The sequence below is a fragment of the Sander lucioperca genome, chromosome 8 (assembly GCF_008315115.2).
Source record: "Sander lucioperca isolate FBNREF2018 chromosome 8, SLUC_FBN_1.2, whole genome shotgun sequence".
NCBI lineage: Eukaryota > Metazoa > Chordata > Actinopteri > Perciformes > Percidae > Sander > Sander lucioperca.
The window spans coordinates 26,527,718-26,541,608 of record NC_050180.1 but is presented as its reverse complement, the minus strand read 5'-3'; the positions used below and the strand labels follow the sequence as shown (position 1 = coordinate 26,541,608).

General features: G+C 39.6%; 1 pseudogene; it reads left to right on the top strand.

Annotated features, from left to right (window-relative positions):
• The first annotated feature begins 3,756 nt into the window (after positions 1-3,756).
• On the top strand, positions 3,757-13,871 carry LOC116036689 (annotated as a pseudogene).
• The last annotated feature ends 20 nt before the right edge of the window (positions 13,872-13,891 follow it).

Below are 13,891 nucleotides of genomic sequence, written 5' to 3'. Positions count from 1 at the left end.
CCCGTGCTCCCTTTGTTTTGGCTTGCCATGGCATTTGACATGCTCATGCTTATTCTCCTCTTATGTTTGAAAGTGCTGTCAAATCCTAACCATAAAGACTACGAAACATAATTTTTTTGCAGCAAAAAAGTACTTAATCTGAGTGTTATGGCATGTAAAGGACAGCAGAGGCGATGTCAGCTGATTTTGCCGGGGCTTTAGCCCCAAATGTTTTGTGTGTAGCCCCGAATGTATTTTGAAAGGCTGACTGACAAATGAACGTTTCCAGTCTACGGTTCAGACTCAAACACACGGAGCTCTGAAGCAGACCTGTGGGTCTCTTAGTGTCCACTCTCGCTGTAAAAAGCTGTGCAGCTTCAGGTTTATAAAGGACGCGCTCTGCTGTCGACATGCTGCAGCAGATGTGTCACATTTGAGCTCCGTGTATTTCTGCCGTAGTTTTGGTTTTCCACCTCCGATGTAGAGCAGCGTTCAGCCACTTCCCTAAACTTTGTCTCATTCAGAGACCAGAGACCCAAACGGGGCTCTGAGTCTGTCAGACAGTCTGAGATCTACCGTATCAGCAGAGCTATCACGTAATGCACAGCAGGCTATGGTGCAGGTGGATTATTTTCTAAAATATAGTGACTTTATTCTAAAACTTTATTTTATTATTTTTCTCAAAATATCACAACTCCAAACCTCAGCGAACACAGATGGGGTGAGTTATATTTTGAATGTGCACAAAGTTTTGTAAATGAGCAGAAATCTTGCTCAAACATCTGAAATATTAAAGTCCAGGGGTTTATTAATACATTAAAATGAATTAATATATAATTGAGGTGAATAATTGTCATATGCACATTTAAGGAGGTTACTTCCCCAACAAAAGATGCAAAATAGGAGGGAGGAGTAAATGATGCCTAGGCTACATGTGTGCTGACTCAGATATAATTAGAAAAGTCGATCCAAAGGAGAATAAATAGTTGAAATCAATACAGAATGCCTGAGAGCCTTATTGCAATATATTCCATTATGCTTTTATATTTAGATTGTAATCTATGTTTCCCTTTACATAAAGATATTTCCAGCATATTGATTCAGAAAAAGGTAGAAATAGGTGCATAAACATTCACCAGAATGCAGGAAATTAAGTGTTTATTGCTCAAAATCTTCAGGGGGTGGAACACCAGACACCCCCCATCATAAGTCGCCACACAAATCTAGAAACAAAACCTTGGCCTTTGGGTTGCCAGGCCAGTTATGATTAGGCCAAATGTTGGTGCCATCTAACTTACATCTACAAACTGGAAGCTAAAATGAACATACACTGGCTATTAACAAGCTGGGCAAGCCAATCGCAGTTTTGCATTGCATTCAGTTCATTTAAATGGGTCTGGGCTAAGCCCCGAACCTCCTCAAGTCCTAGAAACACCCGTGAAGGACAGTGCAGGTAAACTTCCCTATAAAATAAATACTTAAAGATGCACTATGCGTTCCTGCATGGTTTCAGCGCAATTTAATTTTTGTCTCAAATTGTAGGCATCTCTCCTTGATCTGCTAGCTGCCTGCCCCCTGAATAAACTGTAAAAAAAATCCCGGTATCAGGAGACAACACAGGGGTTGTAAACGTCAAACAAACACTAGGGGGACAGGATAAGCACCAAAATAAAACACACCACTCCAGCCAATCAGCAACAGGTGGCGACAGTTGATGGTAGGAGCGGGAGGGGATCAGGCATCATTTTTGATGACGTCTATGAAAAAACATACTTAAAATATTTCCCATAGACAAAATATCTAATTTACTGTGCAACAAAAAGATCGGCACGGAAAAATGCAATAGTGTCTATGGGTCTGTAGTTGCTGAGGCTCAGACATCCATGGTGTACAGGAGGCGGGACGCACGGATCCATCTCCCCAGGAACAAACGCTGTGTCGGGGGGGCAAACTCATGTGATGCGTAATTGATCCCATGGATGATTTGTAGGCTATTAAGTGAACAAGGTGTACCCGGTCCACCAAACACTGGGCCGTCTTGACTGTCTTGATTCTGCACATATTTCTGTTACTGTAGTCCTATTTACTATTTCATTATTTCATCCATGCGTGGCGCAGCGGATCCGTGCGCACTGTCACCTGCTGTCCTCACTAACTCTCTCCTCCCCCTCTGAGTCGGGTCTCCCTCCCTAACACTTAGAAAATAAATGGCATTACATTAGTGAGTTCAAACTGATTATATTTGGACACTTAGATGCATGTTGTTCTGTAACTGGTGTGGCGCTGCTACTATTCTCATGATTTCTCTTGATGATTAGACCTTTTTTTAATTTCTGCCATGGTTTGGTGCATTCACGGCCCGGTCACCATTTTCCACTCTGGGCATTTTCTTTTATTGCTTATCCGAGATGAAAAACCTCCAAAAAAAAAAATGGCTCGCCTCCACCTCCGCGATCAGCACTTTGACCTCACAGTCAGTGAAGTTTTTTTACCATCTTCTGGTATGAAAGCTGTGCAGTCTTTTATACATCAGGCCCCAGCTGGTCTTTCTTCAATAGAATAGCAGCTGTCCAACGAAAATTTTCTGCAGCTCACCCTCAGTGGTACACAAATTAAAAAGACAAGTACCCTTGTAAAGGCAAAAGACAGAATAAAAACAATGAATATAATAAATACAGTCATACTAAAAGTCAGATATCGCACATTTGTATTCGCAGAAAGACTGCAATTGCATTATTATTTGTTAGTGTTCAGTTCCTTTATGGCACATGGATAGAAACTGTTCATAAGTCTGGATGTGCGGCCTTCATGGACCTGTATTGCTTCCCAGAGGGCAGCAGGGTGAAAAGGTGATTGGCTGGGTGGGAGGAGTCCTGTATGATGCTGTTGGCCCGACGCAAACGTCGAGCCCTGTAAATGTCTTCTAAAGGCAGTGAAGACACATCTCAGTCGACTTGAGAAGGTAAGAGCTGTGTCCACGTTGTCCGATCTCTTCTAGAGGAAACGCTGTCGTCTTCTGCAGAGATGAATCACTGATGCCCAGTGTTTCAACAGGATCCAAAGTGTTACAAGAACACCAAAATAGTTCACTCCTCCGGTAAATTAAACTATTTAATTAAAGTACAAACCTTTGATTGTGCTTCCTTTAGCACAGATGCAATGGAGAGCAGTGGTTTGTCTTCTGTAGCAGCTTGAAGATGCAGTGAATGATAATGAGCAGAGGGCCGCCAGGGCTTTTATGTCCCAGGTCAGGGACCGCAGATGCCTTCAGGGACCCCGGCCAAATAGGAAATCTGTGTTCTTGCAGGTAACATGTAGGTGTAAACTACAAATTCTGTAGGTTTTTAATCCTCTGGCCATGTTCAAACTTACTTCTAATATAAATGTGATTTTTAGGCTGCAGAGTTTGCATTGAGGCCTCGTTCTCTTTGGCATTGTCCTTTGTCCTCTCAGGGATCTTACTGTTCAACTGGTTCGGATCCAACACTGGGTAGATTAGTAGTATTAGTACTACTTCATATTATCGTTTTTTAAAGTAAAAAGTAACTTTTAAGTGTCAAATGATGAGATGTGGAGTAGAAGTATAAAGTAGCATGAAAAGGAAGTAAAGTATAAGTATGTTGTATGTTGTTGTAAGTATGTTGGCTGCAGTACCTCTTACTGGAAGAAGTTTTATAACAATAATATAATAATAATAAGTGTTTCCTTGTTCCTTTATACATAAAAACATGTCAATCAGCGATTCAAACATGTTCTCAGGTTGACATACAGTATTTCAGATGCCACGGCGCTATGATAAACTATATAAAGACATTTTCTTTCAGTGACAGTCATCAGCTTGTTCTTCTCCTCTGTTTCAGCCAATCACCACCTCAGCAAAGGTATTTATCTTTCAATTCATTATTATTATCTATTTTTAATTACTAATCTTATGTTAATTGAAAGGACAATTTCTATTTTAAGAAAACTTGGTGTATTTAATAATTAGACATTTTAATTATTAGATAATCAAATATAAACCATATCTATATTATATAATACGCTTATAACTAGCAGGATGCTTTAATTTCATGAATGTCTCATTAATAATCAGTTGCAGTCATTCATTGTCTGCCATTATTTCTTTGTCTGCAGTTTGTTGACTTTGTTTAACGTCTTTCCACAGATGACATCAGTCTTTCCGTTTGCTTTGTTGCTCTGTTTGTCCAGCGGACTGTTGACTGCATATGTAAGTACACTCTTAAGAAATAAATCACTAAAATAACAGTAAAAAGATCTGGCAGCTCATTACCCAGACTTTAGTATGTAGCTACAATAAAAATAAATTTTCTTTTATTTAAAATTATCTCAGAGAAAGCTGCTCAGTTAGTAAACTTCTGAGAAGAAATCTGTTCTTTAATTAATTAAACAATGTTTGTTTCAACACTTTCAGCACTTTTTATTTATCATTTCAACGTTGTTTTGATGCTAGTAATATATTCGACGCATTTCTGATGCTTTTGACGCTCGCTAATCCAAGTGCTGGTTAATAATTTATCATAACGGTGTTGTAAAGAGCTCACTGTGTTAGCTAACATTAATGATATCCTCCAACTAAATTTCACATATGTAACACATGACCAAACCAAACAACATTTTAAACTACCACACATCCAATAAAACATGCACGTTGTTATTTGTCTCAACCATCCACAGATTTAACTCTTCATCAAAATATAGGGAAGGTTGTGCCCTTTCTAACAATGTACTTAGGGAGGAAAACAGACTTTCATCAGTCTGGTGCACAATTCAGAATTGAATTGAGAATGACTCCTAAATTCCAATTCAATTCTTGATTTTGAATTGAATTTATGTCAAAAACAGGATCTAGAATTACAATTTGAATTTGAATTAAAGGAAGCAGAATTGCAATTCAATAAAAATTCAAAGAAATTCATATACATAATTTCAGTGAAGTGTTTCAACAATGAAGCTTTACAATATATGTCAGATATGATTACATTACATATTCTATAAATATTAGTTTGAACTACTTGTACAGATTACATTAACAATACATGTTTTTCCCCAGCAATGAATGTTAAAAGCTCTAGTCACAGAACAAATAATTAAGTTTGTTTTATTGTAATTGTAATTTTGTGGAACATGATAGAACATGACTCCATTTCCCAGAATGCTTTAATTTAACCAAGTATTTAAAATGGTTGCCAAACAATTTGAGGTGGACACTTGTTTGAAAGCTTCTTTTCTACACAATTTGATGGTCAACACTGGACTTGTTAAGTTTCAGAAGTCCCTTACAACTTCAGATTACAAACATCTATAGATTTGACACCTGTAATAACAGCGACGTGGAAAATAATAGCAGGCCTAAAAGGTCATCTGTACTAGTTCATTTTGAAGAACCAATTCCAACACAAACACCTGGAAATCACAGAGCCATATGCAAGCACTGCAGTGCTCCAGTCTGTGGCTCCATCAAGGCTACTTCAAATTTCAAAAGCCATCTACAAGTAAGTTAACAGACAGACAGTCTTTTATTTTGAAAACCATCTCTTGATGGTATTATGCTACTGATATTTGATATCATCAGTGTTGGGGTCACTACTCAGGAACATTTAATACACATTATTCACTTTAAAAAAACAAAACATAATGCATTACCTTACTTGTTATTCTCTATGGATAGTAGCTCATTAGTCATTACATTACTGAACACAGCAAGAGCCTGGCATATAGCTCATAAAGGGCTTAAACACGCCTTCAACTCACAACACAACAGTACCATTAATGTGTTACATTATTCAGTTACAGCCAAATGTGATTATATTATGGCACTACTTGATTAGGAGTTACCCACGACCAGTGCTTAATTTGTAAAGTGGGAGGTCCCGGAGTGCAGAGGGGGGGTAGACCCGGCGACTCAAAAAGGGGGTTGGAGGTAATGGAACGAAAACAAATGATCCTGCCTACGTAGCTTCTCTGACTAAAAAAACCTAAACAATGCTTTGTGTACATCAGGGTAATGTTTATTTAAATTTCAGAACATGCACTGCATCGGTGCGAAATGTAATGTCTCCACATTCTTGATCGGCGGAAACGATTTTTGCTTGTTTGGGGGATCCGACTGGTCAGCGTATTTGAACTTGAAGTATTTGAAGTTAAGCAAACTTTGTTGTCTTTTTGACATTTTTCCCCTGAGTGAAACGAGGCTGTAACAGCAATCTCAACCAGCAAGCACATGTGTCACTTGAAGTGCCTCCCCTCCCTCCATCCCTCTGCCCCCTCTGTCTTAACCAGAAAATTCACTTCACGCATCGAAAATGCAAACAAGATTTTTGTGGAACTTCAATGGGGATTAATATGAAGACTAACAAGACAGATAACAACATTGAACACTAGACAAACTAATTATTTTTTTTCATTTAGGCGATTCATTTTAGATTGTGGAATTAATAGAAATATTTTTTCTCTTAAAGAGTGATCTATATTTTGGAACAAAATCTATGCAGGGTTGAAAAGTGACTAGTTACATGTAATGAAATCATGTTATTAAATTACAAAATTAATGTAATTTTATTTAGTTGTATTACTGAGGTAAAATGTGTAATTCAATTAGTTACTCAATCAAATTAAAAGGAAATTGATTTGCATTGATAAAGTAATCCAAATAAAGTAATCCAAACCACATTTATAATGGGTAACTTATAACAATAAGCAATTACACCTTCCTAACACTGAATGTATGTGGGATTCAACACAATAGGCTCGTTCGAGGTGAGCCAGATCTGCGCAGAATTGATCACCGGCGATCGCCGCCCAATGCATGCCGGTTAGATTTGTGTCTGACTTGATCCCGACTTGCTCTGACGTCATGCACAAGTGGGCAACGATAACCTCACGAGATCAAGGCGGCCGCAGTTTTTAGAGCCAGGCGCCGCAGTTGCTCTCCACCAACTGCAAGACCCAGGCGGACCCAGGGGCATGCTGGGAAACGCTGGCCTCTCAGCTGATCTAACAGCTGATTGGTTCAGAATCGACTCAACATGATGACGTTTTATATAAACTTTTTATTGATTTTGATTTGGAGGGATTTTAACTGATATTTGTCTGATTTAAAGGCTTATTCTGTACAGAACACATGTTGTGTGGCTGTTAGCTATGTTTAGAAGTCAGAGAGACTAAATCTGATCAGATTACAGATCATCTACAGTCTGTTATTAATTAAAATCAGCAACAGATCACATGTAGAGCATGTTAACAGCTACTCTGTCATAATTAAAACAACTGGAGCCTGTGTAGGAGCTGATAGATGGGTCTGATAACATTTTATTAAATTGGAATCGGACCACAGTGTTTCTGTCACTTCCTGTTCAGCCTGAAGGCTGCTGGAATTGGCTCGAAACTGTCCGACTTGACAGCACTTGTCACCGCCCCCGGCTGCTCCCGCCTGCTCTCGTCCACTTTACAGGTGAGGCGCAGTTCACCTCGAACAAGATTATTTCTGTTGTGTGACTGTGTGGAATTTATTTGAATTGCCATACTTATTATTATTAATTCCACTTCCTGTCATTCAAATTCAAATTCAAATTTAATTTCCTGTGGGGCGGAGTCAATTCAATTCAAATTCATGAATTGAATGGAGCCAAGTGAAGCATGATTTAGGCATATCTTTCATGATGATGCTTGTTGAAATCTGTCTGAGATATGTCACTCATACGTACAGTTTGTCACCCCACCCACGATATTTTCCTAAACCTAACTGTCCCGTTTTTGTGCCGCATGTCAGTTAAACCCAGAGTAACAAAAAGTGAAACACCGGAGGGCTAGACACTAAAGGAGACTTTTTGCGTTGCCAGTACACCTGACCAAGCATCGCTTTTTGACGCGCTGGTAGGCCCGTATTCAGGATTTTAGCAATACAGAGGAAGTTTATTCAGAACAGTATCTCTGACTCGTTGGGTTGCTCTGATTGTAGTCTTGCATTGCCAGCTCTATCTCCACAGCGCTGGGGAAGAACAATCCCAACAATAAACAGTTGCCGATATAGACTAGTCTGATTATTTTTGACTTGTTTGTTCATACAGGGTGAAGCTTCCTGTCCTCCTGGTTGGACTCAGTTTGACTCTCGCTGTTTTGCTTTCTACATCCAGACAAAGACCTGGATCGAGGCAGAGGTACAGCAGTTCTTTCTATCATAACACATGTATGCTTAATACCAATGTACTCTAATACTTTACTGCAGTAAAACTACTAATACTACACTGTAAAAATACTCTGGTGGAGTAGAAGTCCTGCATTGAAAGTATGTCAGTATCATCAAGAAAATGTAGCTAGTGTCAGAGTTATGGCTTGGACCCAAGTGCGGAGCCTATGATGTGTGTGCACTAAACGTAGCCTGTTTCGTATGTCGTTTTTATATATTTGAAATGGGAAACACCACATGAGCCACGGTGAAACATTGTGTCGTGTACATGGTTGAAATGGTAAAACACACTTGAGTTGACGTGACTGCACTGTCTTTGTCTGTAACCGGTAGGCGTGGTTTGGGAGTGGACTCGTAGGAAAGCGAAGAAAGTGCATTCTGGGAGTTGTTGTCTTCCATCCACATGAGCCAAAAATACATTTTCTGGCTTTTCTCGGTCTAGAAGGCACCAACTTTTTAAAATTCACATTTTACTACATAAATGACACAATTTAATTCATATTCATCTTTCCAGCGGTGAAATATCCTAATACCAGTAACTAAGTAGCCTACATTTACTTTTAGTGTAATATAGTATTTTTACATTGTGGCATTGGTAGTTTTACTGAAGTAAATGATCTAAATACTTCTTCCACCACTGATTAAAAGTATAAACATTTGCCCTGTGACTGTAAAACTGCCCTGTGATCTGTTAATGATGATAGAATAATAATAATTAATAATTAAAAATGATGATATTGTCTCCATTAGACCTTCTGCCAGAACACTGGTGGGCATCTGGCTTCGATCCACTCAGATGAGGAACATAAATTCATCAAAGACTACATTAAGCAAGTGACTGGCACAGACAAAACTGTCTGGATGGCAGACTGGAGGCACTGACGCAGTGAAGGTGAGACTTTTATCATCACACAGGAAGTGATGTCGCTCATCTCTCAGCCTGTTCTCATGATGCATTCGTACATATAGCTGTGAAAAGTAAATCACTGTAATATGTATGTATTCCACATATTTATTACTGTCAGCAGCACATTGACTGCTGCTGTATAAGAGCATGAAGATCCTCATAGGGAGGAGGTTGGGGGGGGGATGTTTGGCTCCTAAAACACAGGACTTTCAAGCCAGGGAGCAGAGTTCATATCCTGGAAGAAGTTAAGGAGAAAACAAAAGACTTTCACCCAGGAAACAGGTGTTAATGTCCTGAAGAAGTTAAGAGAAAACACAAGACTTTCACCAGGAAACAGGTGTTCATGTCCTGAAGAAGTTAAGGAGAAAACACAAGACTTTCACCCAGGAAACAGGTGTTCATGTCCTGAAGAAGTTAAGGAGAAAACACAAGACTTTCACCCAGGAAACAGGTGTTCATGTCCTGAAGAAGTTAAGAGAAAACACAAGACTTTCACCAGGAAACAGGTGTTCATGTCCTGAAGAAGTTAAGGAGAAAATACAAGACTTTCACCCAGGAAACAGGTGTTCATGTCCTGAAGAAGTTAAGGAGAAAACACAAGACTTTCACCAGGAAACAGGTGTTCATGTCCTGAAGAAGTTAAGGAGAAAACACAAGACTTTCACCCAGGAAACAGGTGTTCATGTCCTGAAGAAGTTAAGGAGAAAACACAAGACTTTCACCAGGAAACAGGTGTTCATGTCCTGAAGAAGTTAAGGAGAAAACACAAGACTTTCACCAGGAAACAGGTGTCCATGTCCTGGGAGTGTTTTAATCCAAACCACCATCTTTTTTCTAATCCTAATTAGTCGTTTTGGTTTTTCTAAACTTTACTGTCGTCACTGCATGACGCTCACTTTTTGTCTGCTAAACTCAACCGTAACTGTCAAGTCTCTTCTGATTTTTGTGCAGATTCCCCACTTGAAAGGGATTTGATGTATCTACCCCAGAATTAATAACTGGATTTCACTCAATGACCAAACACTTCTTTTCCTTTTTTCCTTGTTTTCGTTTTGGCACAGTTAAGCAGTTCAATTTGAGTTATTGCTTCAGCCAAAGAAGGTATTTTGGATTTGTTGTCGGTCCTTAAGCTGCTTAACAGTTTTGTCTTTTCTAGCCGTAGCAGGTGAAAAACCTTTAACACAAAGAAAGAAAATACACATTTTTATCATATTTGTTTAACCTTTTTTTTAAACCCATTTTAACATATTTAAAGTACTTTTTACCCATATATAAAAGTAGTAATTAAACATTTTATCATACTTATTTAACATATTTAAAGTGCAATTATTTAAACCAACACCATACATTTTAAATTATCAATCAATCAATCAATCAAACTTTATTTATATAGCACTTTACAGCAACCAGCAGGTATCCAAAGTGCTTAACATCGAAACCAAGAATAAAAACACATATCACACAATATAAAGAAAGAACATGTAAAAACAGAAATAGTTACAGAGAAACAAAAGAACGAAATCGTCACACCACTGCTACGTATTAAAAGCCTGACTAAACAGATGCGTTTTAAGTTTGGACCTAAAAAGAGCTACATCTGTAATAGTGCGGATATCAGGGGGTAACTTGTTCCAGAGTCTCGGGGCAGCAACTGCAAAAGCCTGGTCACCCCACCGTTTATATCTAGACCTCGGCACTTCTAAAAGTCGCTGGTTTGAAGACCGCAATGACCGGTTGTGCTCCCGCAATGTTAAAATTTCGGACAAATACTCCGGGGCTAGACCATTTAAGGCCTTGAAAGCAAACAATAAAATCTTAAAATCGATTCTAAAACGCACAGGGAGCCAATGAAGGGTGTAGAGAACGGGAGTGATATGTGCACGTCTAGATGTGTTTGTTAAAAAGCGAGCAGCTGCATTTTGCACAAGTTGAAGACGTGCGATGGAGGTCTGATTCAGACCAACGTAAAGAGCATTACAGTAATCCAACCTAGAACTAATAAAGGCATGAATTGCCTTTTCTAGATCGTGCCTGTTGAGGAAAGGCTTAACTTTAGCCAGGAGACGAAGCTGGAAAAAGCTCATTCTAACAACATTACTGATCTGCTTGTCAAATTTCATGCTGCAATCAAAAGTAACCCCCAAATTTTTGACGGCTGACCTAGTGTAGGATGCTAGAGCTCCCAAACTCAAAGCTGGACCATTTTGCGTGCCTGAAGTACTGAAAATAATACACTCCGTTTTATCTTCATTCAAATTAAGAAAGTTTTCTGAAAGCCACAGCTTAATATCAGTGATGCAACTAAGCAGGGAGTTTAGTGCGACACTGTCATTTGCTTTAATAGGCAAATAGATTTGCAAATCATCTGCGTAACAATGGAATGACAGTTTATGCTTTCCTATAATAGCCCCTAAAGGCAGCATATATAAAGAGAACAGAATGGGGCCAAGAATTGAGCCCTGGGGAACCCCACAAGAGAGAGGAGCAGCTGACGAGAAGAGGTCACCAATCATGACAGAAAAGCTCCTATTAGCCAAATAGGAGCTAAACCATGCAAGTGCCGAACCTCTGATGCCTACACAATGCTCAAGGCGAGAGAGGAGGACTGCATGGTCCACTGTGTCAAAAGCCGCTGTGAGGTCCAAGAGCACTAAAACAGTAGGATTCCCGGCATCTACAGACAAGGCAATATCATTATGTACTCTCAACAGTGCAGACTCAGTACTGTGGCGTGATCTAAAACCAGATTGAAATTTTTCAAACACAGAGTTCTGCTGTAAAAAGGCTTGTAACTGTATGAAAACAACTTTTTCCAAAACCTTAGAAAGAAAAGGCAGATGAGAGACTGGTCTAAAATTTGACAACACTGTGGGGTCAAGATTAGGCTTCTTAAGTAGGGGCCTGACCACAGCATGTTTGAAGGCAGCTGGGACAGAACCTAAACTAAGACAAGAATTAAAAAAAGTAAGAAGACTAGACCCAATGGTGCTATTAAAAACCTCCTTCACCATTCTGGCGGGAACAATGTCTAGGGGACCGTTGGTGGGTTTCATGTGTTGTACAACCTCACTAAGTAACGTCAGTGAAAGTGGTTTAAATTCCTCAAACACAGCTGAGTGTGCAGGAGAAGCAGGTACAAACACTTTAAAATTAGCACTGGCATTTTTCCTGACAGATGCTACTTTGTTGATAAAATAACAGAGAAATTTCTCACATGTACTGATTGAAACATCTGTCGGAGCAGAGGTGCATGGATTTACAACAGAGTTAATAGTATTAAATAACACTCTAGGTTCATGGCAGCTGCTAGCTATGACGGAAGAGAGATGGTGCATCTTTGCCACCTTCACAGCCTTCTGGTATGCTGCTAGACTGTCCCTTAGTAACCCCAGTGATATGTGTAAATTGTCCTTCTTCCACCTTCGTTCAGCTTTTCTGCAGTGTTGCCTAAGGGCCCTTGTGGTGTCATTTAGCCAGGGGTCCGCCTTAGGTTTAATAGATTTAATCCGATGAGGGGCAATAGAGTCTAGGATTTCAGTGCATGTGGAGTTGAACACAGAGAGAATGTTATCTGGGGAAGAGGGAGATACCAGACCATTCTTTACATAAAACTGTGACTGTAACTGTGTTAGCTCATATTAGCCCTTTATCTCACCCTGTTTGCTACAAACCTCGAAGCTGTATGCACTTTTAACAGTTCCCAAACACTACCTCCCCATTGTTTAGTTGACAAACATTTACAATAGTTGAAACAAATTTGCAATCAATATGGTAAGCAGACAAGTCTCTCAGGCATTAAAGGGTCAAGTGATGCTAGAGTCTCTGAATCGCTGCCGACCGTGTGGCTACAGCTAAGCTAACGTCTATAACAGCAAAAGCGGTTTTCAGCAGTCTCAGTTCATTCAGAGCTCCGTCTATTACCGGCTGCCATTCGGGTGTTGTAGATCATCAGTTCTGCATGCTTTAGCTGGCGATCGCGGCAGCTTTTTCAACAGTCTCTTCTTTCAACTCTCGCCGTTTGCCGCTCGTCAACTTGTGTTTCTCTTTACTTCCGATGTCTCCTTTTTAAACCCCCGGGCGAAACTCGGCCGGGCACATTGGTTCCGCCCACGTGAACAATCGTCCGCTTAAAACTGTTTTCCTCCAGTTTGATTTGACAGTAACTCTGAAAGGCCCATCACTTCACGGTGCTCTGTACCCGGCTCACAGTCACATTTTCTCTGCTAAATTTAACTAAACATTATATGAGGAATAAAACATGAATCATACATGAATAATCCTCTTGTGGCCTGAATGAGTATTACAACAACAAAAACTCTTGATTTGACTTTGACTTTAAAACAATCTTTCTCCTCCAGGATGGTACGTGGTTGTGGTCTGATGGATCCAAATTCGACTACCAAAGCTGGGGTCCGGGGGAGCCTAACGCCCCCGGAGTGGAGTTCTGTCTTCTGATTAACTGGAATGGAGGTAAAACAAACATATAAAACATATTGTTGTATGTTGGAGTCTTTAATATAAAAGTTAGACATTGAATGTAATCATTTACATGGTTGTAAACTCTCTCTACAGTAAATGGCTTGTGGAACTGGGTTTGTATCAACCAGCTTTCTTTCATGTGCTCCCAGAACAGCGTGTAACTCTAACCCACCATCATGATGCCTCTACAGCTCATCTATAATCTCTATCATTGATTCTCTTTCAGTTTGTTCAGCAGACAGAAACAGCTCTCTGCTGACAGATGACTCACTTTCACTTGTTTATTATCTGAAGAGTTAGGGAACAGTTCACATTTGGGT